Below are 22,990 nucleotides of genomic sequence, written 5' to 3' on the forward strand. Positions count from 1 at the left end.
CCAGCTACTTGGGAGGTTGGAGGCAGGAGAATCGCTTGAGCCCAGGAGTTGGAGGTTGCTGTGAGGTATGATGCCACAGTACCTAGCCAAGGCGACAGCTTGAGGCTCTGTGTCAAAAAAAAAAAAAAATGTTTTCTCTCCCTTTACTTTTTAATAGTAAATGTTAATATTTTCTTCTGATTAGTTTATGTCTGCTGAGACTGGAGTATAGTCACCACAATCTCGTTCCTTAAGTGTCCTGCACAGTTGGGTTCTTATGAAATCAAGTTTCTACTTATCAAATTTCAGCTCCATTCTCTGAATATTCAAATACATTTGTCAACTGCTTTTAGAAGAGAAACTGAGATGGTGAAAGGATGATGATAAATCTGGAAATTCAATTCTAATCTTTTGAAATGTAAAATTGTGCTACAAAGAGCAGTGGTCCAGTGGTTCTAAATCTAGGTTATGTCAGAATCATCAGGAAGGCATGAAAAAGTACCCAAGACTTGGCTTCATCTTATATCAGCTAAAAGGTAGGGTAGGGGCTGAGATGTTGGTCATTTTGTTCGCAAAGCTTCCCAGGTGATTCTAATGGACAACTAGGGCTGAAAACCTATTAGGGTAATAAGATGCAGGGTTAAACTTAGAATCTGCCCCTACTCAGCTGTGGCTCCTCAGAAAAATCACCTAAAACGCCTGGCCTTCTGAGAGGTAAGATAAGGGTATGGAACTACCACTATCTAGGCTCTCTACCTGTTCTATAAAAAGCCGATGCTTCTATGACGCATGAATATTCCCCGCATGATGGTATTAGGAAGAAATGTTAACATCGCAGGTACATGGCGATATATTTGATAGAGCAGATATGTGTGGTTTATATACAGAATACATCATTTGAAATTAAAATAGAGGAAGTTTTAAGTGATTTCACTTCAGGGTCCTTGCTAAAGGCCGGGTAACGCTGCCAGTTCTTCTGTGAGAATTACAGATTAGCAAAGTGAGAATTGTAGCAGTTTGGCTGTAAAGATATTAAAAAGTCTAGTAAGTTTAAGTTATTTTCACTCCAGGAAAACTATAATCATTTGAAAGATCGAAGAACAAGAATGAAATTGAAAATAAGACTACATATTCACAAAGCACTGTGCTGTTTTGTAAAGAGATGTTGACCATCATTTCCTTGCATTTTCATTGTATTAACAGGCCTCTATTTCTGTGCTAAGAACAATTTGCAGTAGCTACTGTTAACGCTTTAAACCCGTAAGATTTAAAAAATTCCCTTAACAGACCTTATTTTTGTTGTTGTGAGGAAATCATCTCATTTCATACTAAGAATGAATTTTGCTATTTTGAAATATCCATGTTTTACTAGACATAAATGTTAAAATGGCATCGAGCCCTTTGTCTACCTTTCAAGATATAAGCAAAGGCAATTATTCTTCATTATTTGCATAGAAATTCTAGGATTAGGAGTTTGCTGACCAACCACATTTTTATAACATAGAATTTGGAAGTAGAGCCTTAAAAAAAATACCGGCGGCTAAAAAGTGTCTGTCTGTCTACATGTGTAAGTGTTGATGTGAGTTGATGTGAATTTCCATGGCCTTATTATTTAATCTTTGTAGATGTGCATCATTATTAACTTTTTATGCAACAACTGTTCCTGTGTTGAGTGCAAACAGTAAAAGAGGTAGAGATACGGATAGGTGGCGGGCATGGATTTCTTGGTCCAACTCTTACAGGGATGCTTGTGTGGTAAGTAGCATAAAAGATGGAAGAACCACACTTCTTCATGAAATTTAAATTGTCTAAATTCATAAGCTAAAATGACTGCTTTTAGCTCTCCTGTTTTACCGGTATATTTTCTAAACTAGGGCAAGTAAACTAAAATTCATAATTTATAAACAATCTGTGGAAGAATTAGTGAATTATTTACAACACTTTTGAAAAATGTGTTCGTATCTTATACAAAAATTAGCTACTCTGTTAATCATAGTGGTGCCACAAATATGCTGGAAATTAGGACTTGCAAAGTGAGTTTGGAAAAAGTAGTCCTGTAACTCAATCTGTGATTGGAAAACCAAACTGATCCTGAATGGTCTATTTAAACAAGTGTCAATTATTGAATAATTCTCCGACCTAAACAGAAAGTTATTGTATATGGAAAGATTTTTTTTTTCCTTTAGAGTGCTTTATTCCAGATGCCCTTTTAAATTGTTTTTAATTCTCTGAGGGCAGTAGATAACTAAACCTACAGAATGTACTAATGGCAAGGAGGAAGCAATCACGTTGGCCACTTCTAGTTAAGAGTCGTGGAAAAGGCATCTGTTATATATGAATTGCAGACTATAAGGACTTTGACAGTTCATGGACCAGACCTAATTTATTAAACTAGGTTTCTAATATAAACAGTAATTTGTTTCAGGCACTGACACTGCAGGTCTGGATTATGTGAACCAGATATACAGAACTGTATTTCCTTTTTGGAAAGTATGTGCCTTTCGAGCACTGAATGAAAATAATCTACTATGTCACAATACTAAATATGACGAACATGGCCCACCTTCGTAAGCTTGGGCTGATTCACACTCTGTGATTTTTAAGTTTTCCAGAAGTTATTTTAAAAGTACCAAGGCATGGTTTATAAGTATACCTGTGGGAATTATCCCAAAAGGATGGGAACATATTAAGACTATTTGAATAGGTTCCAGCTTTTGTGCATTTTTAATATGAAGTATATTTTAGTTTAAGTTGTTAGTGAAAACTTTTTCATTAGAGAATCAACTGATTAGAAAAATAGGAAGAGTCTATTACACTGTTTTGTTATTTTATAGACAAAGTTTGATGGACCAGGGATCTGATATTTACATATTAAAATATACTGGATATTTGAAAGGACTATGTATAAATATAGCTTTATTTCTAGATGTTTGAAGACATATTTTAATTAGGCCAGATAAGATGAAGCTAGGTTCTTTGTTGTTTGCAAAAGCAATGGTACATATTTGTACATAAACCTGGTACCTATTACTAAATTATTTATGTGATGTCAATTCCTGTATAAGGCAGGAATCTACAAATGTTTACTTTTTATTTTATTCTAAAGGGCAGCCTATTAGTTAGTATGATTTTGCAGGCAACAAGTTCATCTTAAAATGTGGTTGAAACTTGAAGGGCATTTTATTATCTTACATAACAGGAAGTTAAGTGGATGGCAGGCACTGCTGTAACTGGTGAAGCCAATGGCTCAGTGTTTAATCAGTGGCCTTCTCCTTGTGTCCTCACTCAACATCGTTCAGACATGATGGGGGAATTTCAGACATGACACATGTCCCTCTGCATGGGACTTGCAACAGAAAACTTTAGCCGAAATTATAAATCAAATGTATCAAATATCCTCCCTGTGACTGATTGGTCAGCAGTTGGGTGCTGTAGTTATGCTTGTACAGACCATGCCCAGGAGAAGGGAATTACCTGGATGGGCTTAAACTACTGAACATATTCCCTTCTACCACAAAGCATAAGGCTTTCTGATACCCAAACAAACTCGAGGTACATTTAGCAATTAAAAAAAGGGGAGAAATTGCCATTAGGTAGACAACCATCAATGTCTGACAAAGGTAGGAATCAGATGTAACATAAATTTGTTGGTAACACTTGCACAATAGATACAAGGAAAATACCTTTTATATATACAGAAATTTTACCCACATGTATCTGGGGAGAACTGTTTAATTATTTTTCCATGACACATCTTATATAATGTAAATAAAAATATTTGTAGTAAACAAAATTTACAATAAAGTAAAATATAGTAGGGGCAGTGAAATATAAGCAGACTGAAACATTTAGGTCATTTTGGTTGAACTGACTACTCCACTTAGTTACAAATATGGTTAGTTTTCCCAAGTCATTTTGGCTATACAGCCCTGAATTGGCAAGTTATTAACTGAAGGCAACAACCCAATAGATTGTTTTCATGTTTCAAAGAAGCAATCTGATTTTTCTCCTATCTAATCACTCAGTTGTCAGAGGTAATGTTACCTTGATGTGGGGGAAATAAGGAGGAGATGAGGGAGGATCAGGGTTGGGAAGAAGATAGTGAACAGCAGACAGAGGAACCACTTGTTGGGCACAGTGAATTGTTTAGGGTTCTTCTGTTTTACTATACTGAGTGGTATATATAGTAGAACCTCCATAGCTGACCACTTCCCTACATTGACCACCTCCTTAAATGGACCTAATTTTCATAGACCAGCTAGGCCTAGTTCCTTATGTTGACCACCTCCATATATTGACCAGTTTGTTACAGTCCCTTGGGCGGTTAACTTACAGAAGTTCTACTATGTTTTCACTCTTTCTTATAACATAATTTATTTAAATAACTATATTTTAAAAATTAGTCTCTTTAAGATATAGCTTGAATTCCAGGTACGTCACATGGTGGATAGTGGATAGGTTTAAAATATGTTGTCTTCTCAGTACCTGGGCTCTCCTTATTGATAATGGCATTGATCTATTTAAAGGTTTTATTTGCTGCCACAATTCAGGGTCTCAAAAGAAGGGCTTCACGAAACTGTGTTCTTCAGTTAATGAATGTTGAGGCCCTACTAGAAATACCAGGAGCATCCTAGGTTTTTCTGTTCATAGCACAGGAATTATGTGCTCCTTCTGTGGTATGAATGTTTGTCTACTCTGAAGCTCATGCGGAGATTTAATCCCCAAGGTGGCAGTGTCAATATGTGAGGCCTTGAAGAGGTGATTGTGTCATGAAGGAAGGCCCTGCCTTCATAAATGGATAAATGATTAATGAATTAGTAGATTAATGGGTCATGATGGGAGTGGGGCTGGTGGATTCATAAGAAAGGGAGACCTGAGATGCAGCTCTCTTGCCATCTGATGTCTACGCTGCCTCAGAACGCTCTGAAGGTTCCCACCAGCAATATGGCCCTCACCAGAAGTGCTGTCTCAATCCTGGACTTCTCAACCTCTGTTACTATAAGAAATAAAAATTCTTTTTCTTTATAAATTAACTGATTTCAGGTATTCTGTTATAAGCAACAGAGAAAAAGCTAAGCCAACTCATCTTGAACACATTAATTCAGGATGTATCTTCAAATAGATGATATCACGATGAGTAACTGTAACTATTACCAGCTGTGCTCACGATAGCATGTGGTTTTTCTGTTAGAATGTGGAACAGTGGCTCACCTGGCCATTGGTGTGACTCTGCCTGCAAATGGGCTGTGTCTGTGAGGCATGGTATGCAAAGCAAGGAAGCTAAAAGACATGTAAATGAGCGATAACGAACACCAAACCCAGTCTTATTTTATAACTGCATAGTTTTGGGGAGTTAGATGTGCACATTTACGTAGGCTGGCGATTACTATGCATTAATTATGCATAGGTTTGTAGGTCTTAAGACTGAAATTCGCTCTGTCAGAATTAGTATAGCTTTTTTGTTTATGGAAACTTGTTCTTTTCTTTCAAATACAACTTTTAAATATTGTCTTTGGATTGAAAAAATTGGCATAATAGCATCAATATATAAGAAGGTTGATCTGGGATTTAAACCAGTCAGGAGCTCACTTTAGAATGAATTCATATAAAATGCCAATTTGCTTAATTATCTCTTTCTGACCCTCACCCTCTATCCCCAGTACTGTGTTTTCCTCAGTAAAAAAGAAAAAATTATTTAGAAGAAAAGTATTTACTTGGAGTGAGGACGTTTACATTTTTCTTCTGAGTCCCCCTGATTTTTTCCTTTCATTCATGCTTTGCCTGGGAAAATTAAATTTGTGATTCTGACTCGTTCATACTGGTTGCCACAAGAAAGAGTGGTTCTGTTTCCTCATCTGGAACAGCAAAACTCCATGATTCTTAGAAGCTTAGAGTGCTGTTTATTGACTCATGATCTTTGCTTTGTACAATATACCTATAATCACCCAGGAGAATTTTTAACATGTTAATGGAAGTATTTCAATTACAAATTGAAACAGCTACATGGCTGCTTAATCGATGAAATAATGTAAATTGCAAATTAGAAGAATAGTTAATTTCAAATACGGATTTTTTCTGAAACCAAGAAATTGCAGATGTAGAATCACACCTGCGAAAACAAATTTGAATTAAAAAAATTTTTTCTGTGCATGTGTTTAGCAGTGAATTTGGTTAAAAATAAAGTAAATTTTATAAACTCACTAGGGTTTTCTTATATTAGAATGTTTTTATTTGAGTCTTCTCTTTGCTTCAGTGTTATTTCTGGTTTCAGTGTAAAACTTTGAAGGGAATTTTTAAAAGTTTGGTGTTTGCATTGCTTGCTTCCTTCGAGAAAGGCATAAGCAAAATGAGCTTGGTTTTTTATAGAGTTATAAAAAACATGCCTTTTCTAAGTTAAATAAACCTTTAACATGTACAAGTTTTTGAAAAGTATCCATTTTAGTTTGGTAGTTAAAAGAATTTCTATTTCTTAATTTTCACACATTATCTTTTTAGATAAAAGAATAAAATAGAAATATAAGTCTATTTTTGAGATTATATATTTTTCACTGTATTTTATATAAAATGAAGAATCATTGTTGCCCATATTTGCTGTGTTGAACATAGAATCTAGTCAAACACAATTTGACTTTTTATTTGTGATTGTATTCAACTAAGGGGGATCTTAGTAGATATTAATTTTAATTGACTGTTAGCATTTTAGTAGGGCATAGAAATAAGATGTAAATGACCATAAGGCATATTATCAATCAGTTACATTTATAAAAGCTTTGGGATTAGTCATATCAAAGAAGAAACTCAACAAAGCATTCTAAAGTAGAACAAAGCATTACTCTAAAGGGTTATTTAAAGTAGTATTGAGAATTCTACATCTGATGTATTATATTTTTTAAACAAATTTCCAAGACTGGCTTCAGTAAAATTTCAATTTTATTTTCCTCTGGCTTTTACTTCCATTCATACCAGAGTTGACATAATTTAATTGATGTATTTCTGATTTATTCTTACAATAAGTAGTAATTTTTTCTTAAATCTATTGTTTATCTTTAAAAATTACTTTCATAGCCATATTTTCTTACCAATGGCTACATTTTGTCAATTAGGAAAGAATCTAACTACGATAGCATGAAATTTCATGCACTACCCTAAGTGTGGCAGAGTTGATATCAATCTAAAGGAGTAGAAAATTATACTATTAGGTCATCACTGGTGGTGGTTCTGGTTTTCAAACTTGGTCATGGAATACCAGGTATAGGTATAGATTTCAGTGTCTTTGTTTGTCTCCACTGCAAATGATCTTTAGAGTCAATAGTCTGAGATGCTAAAGTAGTTGCTTTGGGTTCCCAGGAGAGAACTGGCAAAAGCAGGTCACGCATTTCCCAACAAACCCTTATACCACCTGCGCTTGTCCATCCCGTGCACTCGGGATCCTGAGGGATGCATTTCTGATCTATGGTCACAATGGATCCCTCCCTTACTCCATGGATCGGGCTTCCTGAACTCTGGGAATGCTACACCAGGAATTCACTACCCTGGGTAAACGGTGACTATGGAGATGAAAAGCGGGGTAGGGACTAGTGAGATTTACTTCTTTGCATAAGATCAGATGTAGAAAGTGGATTATCTTTCTAATTTTAATGTTGTTTCCAAGAGATATAGCTTATAACATAACATTAACATTATGTATGTTAAAGAGACAAGGATAAGAAGAATAAAGGAAATATGGTCATTTATATGATAAACTCTTTTGGTTCCAATTCTCTTTCCTCATGTATTAGCATTTTGAACATGGTGTCTTTGAAATCTTGAGCAACATATGTAGAAGTTATTTTCTGGAAAGAATAATAGGATAGGAATATAATCTTTCAAAAGTGGTTATGATAAGCACAATTCTTTCTAGCCTGGCATGAAAGGGAGGCTTCTGATACCTGTTGTAGTTGCTCCAAAGGGGGGAAGAGAGGCTTAATCTTCTCCACTGCATTAAGTGTATGGAAGAAGAGTGGAAAATAACCAGGTTGAAATACAAATGGGTCCTAACTCCATTCTTCAAGACTGAATTTTCCTGGACTGTGCCAAGACAGCTGTTTGTAGTAGTCGTGATACTGTAGTCTCTATACACGCAGATTCCAGTCTCTGTCATGCTCCCAGCACTTCTGCATTCAGTCCATCCAGAGGTGAGGTTAGCAAGTCAGATGTTCCAAACACCCAGGCAGATCTGAGTCAAGTGTCCTGGGTATAAGCTGTGACTTGGGAACACAAGCCCTTTCTTGACTGGACCCTGATGACAGCTTTTTTCACCAAGTGTGTATGTAACCCCCCATTGTTGCCAGAGATTTCAGTTTTAAAGAGTAACCACAAGTTTGAATTTTCATGGAAAAGGTGGACTTTTGAATGTGAAATCTAATAATTTTTAAATGTTGGCAACCAAATAAAATTTAAATACAAATAAAAAGGATCCACCTATTGGTCAGATTGGAGAAGTGAGTTTGATATCTCAGCTGCTGGCACGGTCAGGCTGCTAGTGGTGCTGGCGATAGTGGTAACCAGTATTATTTTCCTAAAGGGCCATCATGTCCTGCACAGAAGGGGAAATTTAATCATAAACATATTCACTAAAGCAACCAATGTGCTTGGAAACATATATGGACAGTTTTGTTCATATCTATAAAAGGGGAAGATTTGACTAAATCTTCCTTACCCGTTTAATACCCAGAGTTAGCAATACTAATTTGGATATTCTAGTAATATATTTTTATTCATTGGAATACCGGTGTCTTGGTAGAATAGTACTGTAATTCTGATATCAAAAATCTGAAATTAGAATTATTTACATTTTAAGGCATACCTGGAATGAAATTTTTTGAATTAAGTACAGTTTATAAAACATTCTCAATACTTCTATAGCACTCATAAGGAGGAAGAAATATGACACTTGATAAAATCTACTTTTGCAACAAAAATTTATACAATAACACTACACTTCAGACTTCTAAACAAGTGGAATATGTAATCATAGTAAATGACACAAATAATACTGCATGAGAATTTCTAATAATGTGATAAAATTATTGATGACAAAGATAAGCTGGAAATGTTTCTTCTTAAAGATAAATTATGTCTTACTATTAATAAAATATCTACAGCAGTGATGTTGGTATTTTAGTATCAAGTAAAATACATTGTGGGTATGGTACTATCATTTTGCTCTATATTGTAGCCACTGTGTGTCCTGACCAAGTCCAGCTGGTTTGAATGAATGGGCCCATAGTGTACAAGTAGGGTTTAATAGGATACATTTTTTGTATGTTATTTCTCTTTATTTTCTCTTTTCCTTCTAGTGATCTTTTATACTATAATATTATTTACTTCTTAAATAAGCTCACATACATTCACCTAAATGACTTATTTATGATCAATACTCTAGTTAGCTTTCCTAAGCCTTATATGGTATTTTTGCAAATTCTATTTTCCTAGAAATGTTTTCCCATGACCTACCATCTGAAATACAGCTAAAGAATATATTTGTTGAATGTGTTTTTAATCCCCAGCAATCTGTTATCTTTTTCTTATTCACACAAAATTAATTATGTCATTTCGCCCCCAAACTATAGCATTACTTGCTGTTTTAGGTGATGAGAACAACAGATGATATCAAACAGTGCTAATTTGCTTCGTAAAAAATGAAATGAATACAATGAAGGATATTACTAAAAGGGGTATTCATCAGGGAGAGAATGCAGTTTCATTTGTGAGGGGAAAAAAGGCTCAGCCTTGGTGCAGACAGATTCTAGACTTTCTGACTGCCGCTCGGGTGCTCAGCTGCTGGGCTCTCTACCACAATCTTTGTCTTTGAACCACAGAGCTCACTCACAGCAGCTTTTGCCCAACTCGAGGGATGTGTGTTAGCACTTGCTGAAAGGGGACATAATGTTTGACATTTTTGAATAGATTCCAGGGATTGTGAATGCCCCATTCTGTTTTTATAGAGGCTGTTAAAATTTTTAATATACTTTATGCATAGTAATATATTCATTATTTTGCTTAAAAAATAATAGCCTGGTTTACAGCTGAAGTAGAAAAACTGAATTCAAAATAAATAGCTCTCGTGAATAGGATATATGAAAGAAACCTCTATTGTGATTCTTTTTCAAACTTGGAAAACTCAAAGGGTTGCATCCAGATTTTCAGAGCAAAAAATGATACTGAGCAAAAACTAGGAAACCACAAGAAATGTAATCAATCAATGCATGAAAATTATGTTAAAGCTAATAGAAGCACTTAAATAAAGGGAAATGACCTACATATACCAGACCGAACTCTAAATTAGCATTAAATATTTTATGGAAGTAAAGGAAACAATCTGAAGCTAGTTTGACCTTATCATTGCTAATAAAGAAACAGTCAATGGATCTTTATTTAACATTTACGATGATATTGTAGGAGTAAATGTTTTCATAATAATTTTTATGAACTGCTTCCTTTGATGTAGGATCTTTAATGACATTGAAATAATCATTTATCATTGTTGCTTGAGCAGCAGCAAATTACTAAACTGTGTGTAGCTCGCAGAGAGTTTACACCTACTGGGAGTAATTCCATTTTAGGGTTGACATATTTGAATGTTGAATCTACATAACAGACACTTCATCTGCTCCATACTGATGATATTGTTCTCAGGGAGAAGGTGAGTGTCTACCTTATAAAAGGCAGAGATGACAGGTGGATGTTTCTACACACATACAGATCTTTCCCTTTCCTTGAATGATATTAAAATTCTCTACATGAAAATAGCCATTATATGAATATAGAAATTACTAGATGTGTGTATCCAACCTACTCTTGAGCTGATATGGGGGAGAGAAAGTTCTGGAGATGTGAAATGAAGAATGAATGGTTTTCTTGGCTCTGCCAAATGCTCCATAAGTGCTCTGGGAAATGGGGAAACACAGCAAGAACTACCCATACATAGCATTGCAAGTTAAGCTGTGGCTCTGAAATGTCATAGGTGGTATCCCCAAATGGGTCACGACAGGAGGACACAACACAGTCCACTTGTAGATGAGTATGGAGTTGAGGGAAAACAAAGCAACTTTTCTTCCCTAGTTGGCATTGAGGCCTGTGCTTGAAAGATCCCTGACCCTGTACACAAAACTTGGGAATTTGTTTCATCTTAAGATTTAAAATAAGGGCTTGAACTTGTAAATCGCTGAAACTTATTTTAGTTCTACAACTGAAACTTAACAGCCTTCTTTCCCATTAAACTAAGTTTCAGTTATTTTTTGGCATGGTGCCTTTCTACCCATTCCTGGAGCAAACACCAAACACCTTCCTGAAACCTTCCTTCCGTAACCGTTCGTGGAGAAGCACTGCTTTCTCTTTGATATCTGTTCTTCTGACACTTGATATAATTCTCTTTCAATTCTTTTACCTGCAGAATGCTCTTATCTCCTTTGCTTGTAGTTACTTGATGTTGTAAGTACTCGATTCTTTGTACATTTCTTAAAAGTTTGTCTGTTTGTATTCCCAGGAGCCAATATTCTCTTTAAAATAAGAGAAATATGCTTTCAATGAGCTTTGTAACTGGACCGAAATGTAGACATTTCAAAGTTACAAATATAAAATGATTATTTATTAAGTCATAAATACATAGATCATGTATACATTAATGCATTTATGGGGTGCAATGTGCTGATTTGATAAACAATTTGGAATGCTTACATCAAGCTGGTTAACATAGCCTTCACCTCACTTAATTATTGTGTTAAGACATTTATACTCTCCACTTAAGAGATTTGACATGTAGCCTTGCACCATAAGTGTGGGATTGTGAAGAAGAGATGAATGACTGTATGGCAAGTTGTAAGCCAGGGTATTTTAAAAATCGCATATTTTAAATGAGTTGAGATTTTGCAAGAAAGAGTCTTTGCAGGAGTGAAGAAGGTCATTTGTTCCTTTTTACTAAAAGAATATGACATTTTAAAAAGAATAGTTTCAATGAAGATTAGGAGGTTCAGTGTTTCAGAAGATGAGTATAATTGGAATTAGGAACAATGTTGACAAACTTTTCTCAGACATATCAGGAATAGGAACTTTTGAAACCATGCCTTCATTAAGCATCTATTCTGTGGGAAATAATATGCAAGGAACCAGGGTGGGTGTGGTGGGGTGGGAAGAAGACATTCAAGAAAAGTGAGATACTGGCCCTAGCTAGTGGATTTGACAGTGAATAGGAGATACTTTCTCTCTCTCTTTAAATTTTTGCTTCTTGGCTATTTTATTTAGCAAACACATTTTAATGGGCATTTAAGAGATAAAAGTTATGATACAAGATATAACGTAAGACTGACTTTAAAAATAAGTGGAAGTGTACTTTTGAATAACTAGAAATTATTAATTAGGCACATTTAAACGATGTACAAGTAAATATGCAGGAAATAGCTTGCTTTAATGATTATTTTTCTTTTAGAAAACTTACCAATGGAAAGTAGAATATTCCTAGTTGATAACAAAGTTGTAAAGAGGCCATTTAAAATATTCCTCTTATATGATATTTGGTGTCCAATATAAATCTGGGGGAGAAAGGCATTTGAGTGGAACATTCAGAAGCATGAACTACTAATGGAAACCAAACCATTTCAGAAGGCCTGGACTTCAGTCTCTCTTTTTTCCATGTATTTGTCCTTGACCTTAACTTCTCTGAGCTTTGGTTTCTTCTTTCATAGAAATGGAGCTATGAATCCTCAGTTTCCTATGTCACAGCATTTCTATCGATAACACAATGAGTATATAATGAGATATATATGTATATATGAATTACTGTATAATATACTATATACAATATACTGTTTAATACTATACAAAGAGATCTATATTGAAAATTCTCTGACAACTTGACAAATATATATAGATATAAAAGTATAATGAAGAAATGATAAATTTGTAACAATTTCTCTAGGCATTTTTGACATTCCTTTTAGAAAGATAAATCCATAGGTTAAAAGGAAATTATCTTTTAAAATATTAAACCAATATTTTTTTTTATTAAATCATAGCTGTGTACATTGATATATTCATGGGGCATCATTCACTAGCTTCACAGACCATTTACCAAGTTTCACATATACCCTCGTAAGATGCACCGCTGGTGTAATCCCACCAATCCCTTTTCCTTTATCCACCTCCCCCCTCCCTCCCCTCCCTTTCCCCCTTCCCCCTATTCTTAGGTTGTAACTGGGTTATAGCTTCATGTGAAAACCCTAAATTAGTTTCATAGTAGGGCTGAGTACATTGGGTACTTTTTCTTCCATTCTTGAGATACTTTACTAAGAAGAATATGTTTCAGCTCCATGCATGTAAACATGAAAGAGGTAAAGTCTCCATCTTAAACCAATATTTTTTTGAACATGATAACGTGTAATTTCCAATTGTGTTCTGCTATTTGAAAATCAACAGCTAGGCTAATCTGAACCTCCAGTTTATAATAAACCAGGTTGTAACTAGACCTAAGACTGTGTCATGAGAGAGTCCCTACCATGTAGAAACAGCAAAAATTCCATCCCTCCATCCTTAGGGAAGTGTGAGAAGAATCAAAGAAGGTCATGTAGGATGAGAAAAATCACATGGGAAAGTCCTTGTCCCTTTGGGAGCCTAGTCTTGGGCCAGGGCAGAGAGCGGCAGCTTTCAATTTAATTTTTGTGAGTATTTCTCTAGTTTTTATTATGTGCTTGTGATTATTTTAAGGGCCTTTAGCAAGGCATAATTATTGTGCCCCCTTTCAGATGAGAAAACAGGCTTAAAGTCGGTTTGGTCAACATCAGTAGAGCCACCACTTCCAACGCAAAAACTCTATCCTCAGAGTGCACGTTTTCCTACCACAGCACCATGTGACCTCCTCAGAGTGCACGTTTTCCTACCACAGCACCATGTGACCTTTTTTTGTCTTTATGCCTATTTATATCATTAAGCTTCCCAGTCTCTTTACATTTAAAGTTCAAAGATAGATTAATATTAGTATTGGACAATTCTGATTTGTACATACACCAGAATTATGTATGTTGTGGTCTTAAACTCACAACCCTGTGTTTGAGGAACTCGTGTAATATATAATGTAAGTACTCAAATACCAGGCATTACTTAGATGGTGGTTGTCATAAAATCCATCTATTAAAAGCTGAAAGAGAGGATTTTAAATGTTCTCACCACCAAGAAATAATAAATATCTGAAGTGATGGATAGGCTAATTACTGTGATTTGAACATTCCATAATGTACACACTTATCAAAATATCACTTATATTCCATAAATGTATATGTTATCAATTAAAAATAAAACTTAAAAAAACCACTTACTACATTCTAATAAAAGTATATGTGGAGTAAGTACATGACTTTTAAGTATTGTGAATTTTTATTTGGTTATTTTACCAAGATATTGTTTTGAATTTTCTTGTTTGCTTAGAAGTTCTCATGAGACTTATGAAATGTATTTTCTTATATACCATAATTTTTATCAGGAAATATGAGAAATAACATATAATTAAAAAAGGGTTTAAAATGATTAAAAAAAAAATTGTAAAGTTGGTGCCTAGGTGCTCAGCCAGAAGAAAGGAATAGTTTGTTCATAAATGTAAAAAATTTAGGAATATTATATCGGCCACATAATTCTCTATATCTGTTTTTGTCAGAGTTATCTGAATAGCCAGTTTTGGGAAAAGTCTGACTCTATAAGGTCTATCTCTTCCTGCTAGAGAAATGTGGTTCCTCAAGCTCTGTAGATGAATGCAAAGCACCTACTATTAAAGTGGTCACATGTTGAAGAAATATTTCTGTTTCTATAATTGTTATATCCCATATACAGCCCCTGGGGTAAAAACACAGCTGTAAATAAGAGGTACAATATTTGAAATCACTTGTGGTCAAATCACACTTATGCTTGTACTTATTTTGAATATGATAAAGAATAATAAAATGATACCAACATATAATGATTATTAAATTTAAATCACTAAGATAAATTGATATGAATACATAGTATTTATTATTTTCTTGTCCAACAGGAATTTGTTCTTTTTAAATCATCTTGTATTAGCGTCTGTTAATTAAAAGGCATTTTCTTGGTTTCTTATTGTCATTAAACCTAATGACAATAATTATACCTTAGGCTTACAGTAGGTAGACGGGCTTGAGAATGTAATTTTCCCCTTTCACTTGTGTTCCTGATAATCAAAATATAGGTTCAATAGTCACTTTAAATGGGTTTAAAATGAGAAAGTGTGGAATGATACTTAAGAGTATGATTATAACAGAAAGACCCAGTGGTTCCAGTGGGATCAGGACATTTTTTGTAGAAAGGCAATATTTCTTTCCAAAGGAGTAAAAGTTTAAACAAGACTAAATTCTGAGACAGATGGCACAGTGGACAGACAGATGCGCTTCACTGAGATCAACCTCTGTAGGGTGATCTAATTGCTGGACATTCATTTTTTTTCTGACTGAGGACACACAGAGGCTCTGGAAGCTTGTAATGAAATTCCTGTGTGAGAGTAACTGCACAGCCACTTCCCAGCTGGGCCTCGCAGACGCAGTGCTTGTGCACACATCATCTGTAAGCATAAACTGTAAAATGGAATCTGCTTTTTGAAGTTCATTCATTTTGTTTCTCTTTCTAAAAAAGGTTATAATATTTGATTCAAAAGAGAATTTGGAGTCTGCTTTTCCTCTATAATGCACAATATAGAATTTGTAGGGACTCTGATGAGGACAAGATGCTAGCCTTACTTTTCTTCAGTATACTTACATCAGGAGGGAGAATAAGGCAAGTAACCCACAGCATTAAGCAGGCCACACCTTCATTCATTCACTCCCTTATTCATTCATTCATTTCCTGAGCCCTGTGATTTGCCGGGTAGCTTTCCAGTAGCTAGGAATTCAGTGGCTTCACAAGACAATGCCCTTGTTTGGAGCACAAGTTTTGCAGAGGCTGTGAACATGATCTTGATAAAGGGAAAGGACTAGGATGAGTCAAGAGGCATGGAGCTTGGAGCTGGGTAGGAGGCCAAGTGGCTGTTTGGTTGATGGAAAATTATTTAAGTTAGATCATAGGAATGAAGGAAAGTGTTCTTTAAAAGGATCATTTATGACCAAGTCAGAGGAGCCACCATGTGGCTGGGAGAGATGAGATAGATCATGGTGGGAAGTGGGCAGTTTGCATAGAAAGATAAGTTGAGACGGTGTTGATGAATTCTAGAGAGAACAATTTAGTAGACAATAAGAAGCTATTGAAGAATTTTAAATAGAGTCAAAAAATAAAAACACTTTAAGAAGGATGGAATACTATTCCACCATTAAAAAGAGGGAGACTTTACATCTTTTGTATTAACCTGGATGGAATTGGAACGCATTCTTTTTAGTAAAATATCACAAGAATGGAGAAGAAAGAATCCAATATACTCAATTCTAATATGAAGGCAGTAGATGAGCTAATACAAGGGGGAATGAGGGATTGGGGAGAGGGGAGTAGGCAATAATGGTGTATGGCACACTTCTTGGGGTGGCTTACTGACACAATTACAAGAGGGACATTACCTAAAAAATGCAATCAGTGTTGCCTAATTCTTTGTACCCTCAATGAATCCCAACCAATAAAAAAAAAGAAGGTTATTATGACAATAGTTGAGATAGATTGAAACAAGGAAGTTGAGGGCAGAGTGGTCATGGAAAGGATCATTGCAATGTTGAAGATGAATGATCCTCCAGCCTGAATTTGTGGAGGCTGAATGAACAGAAATAAAGATAAAAAGCTAGAAATTCCTGAATGCTTTATGATGTGGGCCTTGAATTCCTTGAATCACTTCTTGATGCCAATAGTCTGGGTTGTAATAATTATTGTCCATTGTATATTAAATCAATATCCTAAAATTTTTTGTGACCTCTGTTGCCTCTGCAGATAGCTATAGCACTTTTGTCTCCTTCTTTTTATTACAGTTTATACCCATAGAGTCATCCTGGTGTCCTGGAGAATGAATAAATCACTCTTCTTTGCAGAATTTGTGCTACATGTTTGCTGTGTTTTAGAAACAGATTATACATTAAGGTTTCTTCCATTTAAAGAACTAATTAACTCTTATTATGAATTACTATTTTAAACTTTTTTCCTATTTCTTTTGCAATGGAAACTGTGGCCTTTAGCTCATTCCTGTGGCATGCAGAAAAATGAGTGTGTATAAGAATTTTCCTGTGGATGTGGAGAGGTGGGCAAGGCTGGTGCAGTGAAGGAGGAGGAGGAGGGCGTAAGGATACCAAGCTTGCCTCTGTGCAGGGCATGGCCCGAGTTCCAGAGAAGGTCAGTGCACACAGGACCAGATATCTGTCTGCTGGAGGGGGGTGCTTGTCCATTTTTCTGTCGTTTTGTCCTTCTATACTTCTTTCCTTCTGTCTGTCCTTCCTTCTGACTCTTCCTTCTCTGTCTTGTCATTTTTCTATTTTTCCTTTTGTCTGCCCTTTTGTCTTACTTTCCCTTTCTGTCTACCTGTCTTTTTTCCATTCCTCCCTCCCTCCCTTCCTTCTTTAGCACACAACTGGAGTGTAGCTGCCTCAGCCGCGAAAATAAATTTTATTCTCTGAATAGAACAACAAAATCAGTTTAATGAAGTTTAGGAGGCAGCATCACAGGCACTGGTCCTCTCTCTGTTTTGTGTTTTTGTTTGTTTGTTTGATTTTCTTAAGAATATGACTTCACAGAGATTTCTGTTATGCGTTTGAATAGATAAACCGTGAGTTACTTTCTTTAGTTTTATAGTGGACACTGTATATTTTTTGATCATGGACCTTTTTCAGTAAAAATATGTACAGTGTCACTATTCGATAAATGCTTGTGTTTTTATATATTATTATATTAGATATAATAAAATTACATATAACATCTTAAATATGAAACATGTGTTATAAATTTTATAATAAAATAATTAGATAATTAAACTTCAAATAATAAAAAAAAATCCTAAAATAAAGCAAATCTACTATTTACCTTCCAGGCAAAATATAGACTGAACATATGGTTTCTCCTAATCAATAGTGGGCATAAATCTAAATTTCAAATAGTCTTTTTACATCAGCTCTACATCTTCTTAGATGTTGTTTATCTTTATTTTTCTTAACCCCATAATGTGGTTGGTGAGCTCATGACGGGAGGAGAAATGGCAGCACTCTGGTGTCTGCGTCTGCTTGCTTTGTGATGGCTCCTTCAGTCCATCGTTTCTTTGTAATACTCTTTCGAGGCCTTTGCCTTTTGTTTAGTTTAGTTAACATTTGTTAATAAAATCTACAAATCCACTTCCTTGGACCCACACATCCTGCAGTCCATTGGAGGATGCTGAAGGTGATGAAAGGGTTTTCCATCAGTGTATCAGGAGCACCTTGCAGCACCCACCACCCTCTGAAAGAGACCAAGTAAGGGCACTACAGTTCACCTAACTTTAAGTATTACTAAGTTCTCTTTCTCATTTTATATGGATAGTAAACACAAATAAAAGTTCTAATAATTTTTCTGCACTATGTGGTTTGTTTTTCTCATCTCCTTCAGAGTTCATTCATCTTTGCTCTGAAGACTTCTGCTTGGAAAACCAACAAGTCCCTCTTTAACCCACCATTACTTACTGACACATATTTCTGCTACACGAGTATGCTTACTCATTGATTGTCTAAGTGTATTTCACACATGGCTGAGCATTATTTAGATCACTTAGTCTTCTTGGGGCTTTATGATATTTTATAATCAGATTGGTTTTCCAAAATTCATTACACACACATACACACACACACCCCTACCTTTTCTTATAAGTTATAAGTCCACAATGGATGGCTGAAGCAACTTCTATTTACCTAAAGTTGTCTCTTTTATGTTGATTGATCTCCTGAATTTATATTTTTTGTTCAAAGCCCAGAAATTGATGTTTTTAATATATTTTAAAGTCTAGATTAATGTTGATATGAGCTCATGTATTTTCATTTTTTTTACAAATACAAAAATTTGGTTTCTATCTGTAAAAATAAACTCAATTTGGTAAAACGTAGAGTCTATGGTAGTAGGGGCTCATAAAAAATAAACAAATTAACCAAACAAAGGTATAATTATCTTTGATTCATCAATGTTTATGTCATAGAAGTGGGTATAATGGAAACATTTATAGATTCAGATTTCACAGGCCATTCAGTTATGTAATCAGAGGAGGGAAGAAATTTGGACTACAAATATTGCACTGACCTAGGTTTTCATAAAGACAGAACTTGGTCTCTAAATAAAGACTCAGACATTTATTTTCTGGGCCAGGTAAACTTTCACATTAATTCATATACAGAGTGAAAAAATTCATTTACTTCTGCACACTCTGAAGTGTTTAAAATAGTCCCAAGATCTACGTGGGTGGATGGATTAAATATTTAGTTTCTGAAAGATGCATTGTGGAGAAAAGAAATGTTTTAGGACTTCCTTCTTTACTCTTTCAATTATGTTCTGTGACACTGAAAAAAAGTGATTTCATTCATCAATGATTTGTTTACCCATTTTCAAGATAGAAATGATAATTATTTTCACAGTTTTTTTTTTTTTTTTGAGACACAGTCTCATTTTGTTGCCCTTGGTAGAGTGCTGTAGTGTCATAGCTCACAGCAACCTCAGACTCCTGGGCTCAAGAGATTTTCTTGCCTTAGCCTCCCGAGTAGCTGGGACTACAGGCACCTGCCAAAATGCCTATTTTTAGAGACAGGATCTTGATTTTGCTCAGACTGGTCTCAGAACTCCAGAGTTCAGGCAATCCACCTGCCTCATCCTCCCAGAATGCTAGGATTACTGGTGTGAGCCACCGTGCCCAGCCTATTCTTACAGTTATAAGAGATATAACAACCTCAAATTCTCACATTTGACTTGTTTTAGTACTTAGAAAGAACATCAGCTTGCAAAATTAGGTGAATAACCCTTAATCTTATCAAATAAAACATGATCTGATATAGATTTAAGACTTTTTCTTTCGACACTTTGTTGCCCCAGGCTAGAGGGCCCTGGAATAACCCTAGGTCATAGCAATCTCAAACTTCTGGGCTCAGGCGATCCTCCTGCCTCAGTCTCCTGAGTAGCTGAGACTGCAAGTGAATGCTGCAGGGCCCAGCTGATTTTCCTATTTTCTTTCTTTCTTTTTTTTTTTTTAATTAAATCATAGTTGTGTACATTAATGCAATCATGGGGTACAATGTGCTAGTTTTATATACAATTTGAAATATTTTCATCAAAGTGGTTAACATAGCCTTCATGGCATTTTCTTAGTTATTGTGTTGAGACATTCATATTCTACATTTAGTAAATTTCACACGTACCCTTGTAAGATTCACCATACCTAGGTGTGGTCCCACCAATTACCCTCCCTCCAGTCATCCTCCCCCCTCCTCTGATTTTCCTATTTTCAGTAGAGATGGGATCTCACTCTTGCTCAGTCTGGTCTGGAACTCCTGTGCTCAAGGGATCCTCCTGCCTCTGCCTCCCACAGTGCTAGAATTACAGGCATGAGACACTATGCCTGGCTTAGATTTAAGACTTTTGAACAAAGAAAATTTTATGTGAACTTGAGAAAAGACAAATAATATCCTACATTCAGCACTTAACCAGTTTTAAAACAAGCTGCTTTTGAAACTAAAGCCTCACTACATCTTAACATGCTGTCCTAGTTCCAAAGGTATTTTATACCATCTCCCCATCCATTAGATAAAGACTATTGAATGCTCCATTATAAAGAATGAACATTTTTAACAGCTTTTACTTAAATTATCATGACAGGTACTACAGTGCAGTGTTGTTAATCTTTTCCTAAAAGCTTAATGTTGCTATTTAGTTGTTTACTAATAAATCAAAGAAAACATGTCTTGTCATTTTAACTTAGACATAGATGAATGAATCTTTAGTGTCATTGGACATGGAAAAAAGGTCCTACAGGAAAAGTGGTGATTATTTGCCTTTAAAAGAATATACAGAAACAGAGTCTTCCCCTGCCGCCCATCTCTGTCTCTCTCTTACACACACAGACATACACTCTGCCATAAGTACCATTCCTAAAGAAGTGGAAATTTAAAGAAATCATATAGGTGAAAATACTTTGTAAACTATAAAGAAGCAACATAAATGTGAGTTGATGAATGTCAGTCTATCTTTGCTTTCATTTTATATTTGATCTTCTTGCTTATTTGATGCTTTCTTGTAGGTCAACCACAATAGACTAATTCTTGGCAGATTTTTGTCTAGTTAGCTTTCTAATCCCATTTCAGGCTCAGGATATTTGTTTATTAAAAATCTTGAAACAGGATTCTCCTAAATTTCCTGAAGGTTTATTTTTTTTAATGTTTGTTTTAATACAATTATTCTGCTTGGTGCTGATAATTTGGTATTGCGGACTATCAGGAAATAGGATAATAAGCACATTTCGGCCAGTGATTTTATTTTTATTTCTGTATTCCTCTCAGTGCTTTGTGGTAATAGATGCAAAATAAATATTTAATGAATTGTTGAGTGAGTGAGTGAATAAAGTGAAGAAAAGACAATTTTGGAGGATTGAATTATAAAATGTCACAAAATATCTAAACCTACATATTTTACAACAGCACCTGAATTCTTAATAAAAATTATTCCTTTTTTGTGGATAATGACAGGACTACATATACAGTATTTTTTATTATGTCAGCATAATTTCGTACAAAGTTTTGAATTGGTTTTAGTGTGTCAGCTATCTTTTTAATCCACGGAAAGCAATATTAATTTAAAAAGCTGGTTAAAAGAAGAAAATCTGTCCAGACATTTACATATAATTCTGTATTTTTCTCCCTAAGAAAGGGTGAATCTTTGAATGAGTCTAGTGGAGTTATAGGCTGATAAAGTTTTGGCCTGGTAATTATATAATAAGCTGGTGCCTTCCCAAGTTATTAAGATTTTAGAATCATTTTCTGTGTTTATTGGCTTTCATAAAATGTTAATGTTAGTTATGAACTATTCAAAACCTCTAGGAATTTCAGCATTTCTCTGGTGTTTGAAAATCAAGAAGATTTAAAAGTAAACATATTGAATGAAATATTAACAAATTAAGTATTTTCATCACTTCAAGGTCTGTTGTCATTATCATTAATAATTTATTGATAGTCCTTTGGCATAATTAGATAATTGGGAAAATTTAATTATAGAGCAAGCTTTTTTGAGCAGAATCCTATAAATTACGAAACAAAACTGCATTTATCATGCTGAATAATTGATTAAAATTTATCAGTAAGAAAGTCTCAATTAAAAATATTTTGGATATTTTAAAATGTGATGAAATATGTTTTAAAATGTCTCACATTCAGTTCCAGCAAACCTTGGGTTGTGTAGATCAGATTGCAAGTATGAAGCCTTACATTCCCAGATTCAGGCATCTGGTAATGGGATGGATGTGGGGGTCGAACTTCTTTTTGGGACCCCAAAGAATCGATTCCCTAAGTCAGAGAAGTGGTTTTGTCCCGACATTTAGAAACATGTAGTCTGATTGAAGTTTTTGAAAGCTATCTAGGAGAGTTCAAATGTAGGAGGAAAGGGGTGTCATGCTACAAAAATGTTGCAAGGAGCAGGAGAGAGGGCCAGTGGGGGCACAGAAGCAGTTGGTAGCGACTTCTGGGAAGAATCTAGATTCAGCATGATCTCAAGAGTGGCTAGGAGTAGTGGCCATTTTAAGCCAAGAAACACATTTTAGATCACCATAGAAAATCTTTTTTAAAGAAAAGTCCTTTTTTTTTTTTTTTTTTCTTAAATCTATCTTCTTTTCTTATTATGGTACTCCCAGTTTTGTCATTTAACAGAGGCTAGAAACTTCACAATTTTTCTGGTCCACCTCACCACCATAGCCAGATTTTTGCTAAGACCTGACAACTTAATGTCATGCATCTATTCCTCATTGAGCCATTCCTTTTCTAGTCTTTCTGTCCAGTGATTCTTCATATTCCACAAA

Source organism: Nycticebus coucang, chromosome 7 (assembly GCF_027406575.1).
Source record: "Nycticebus coucang isolate mNycCou1 chromosome 7, mNycCou1.pri, whole genome shotgun sequence".
Lineage (NCBI taxonomy): Eukaryota > Metazoa > Chordata > Mammalia > Primates > Lorisidae > Nycticebus > Nycticebus coucang.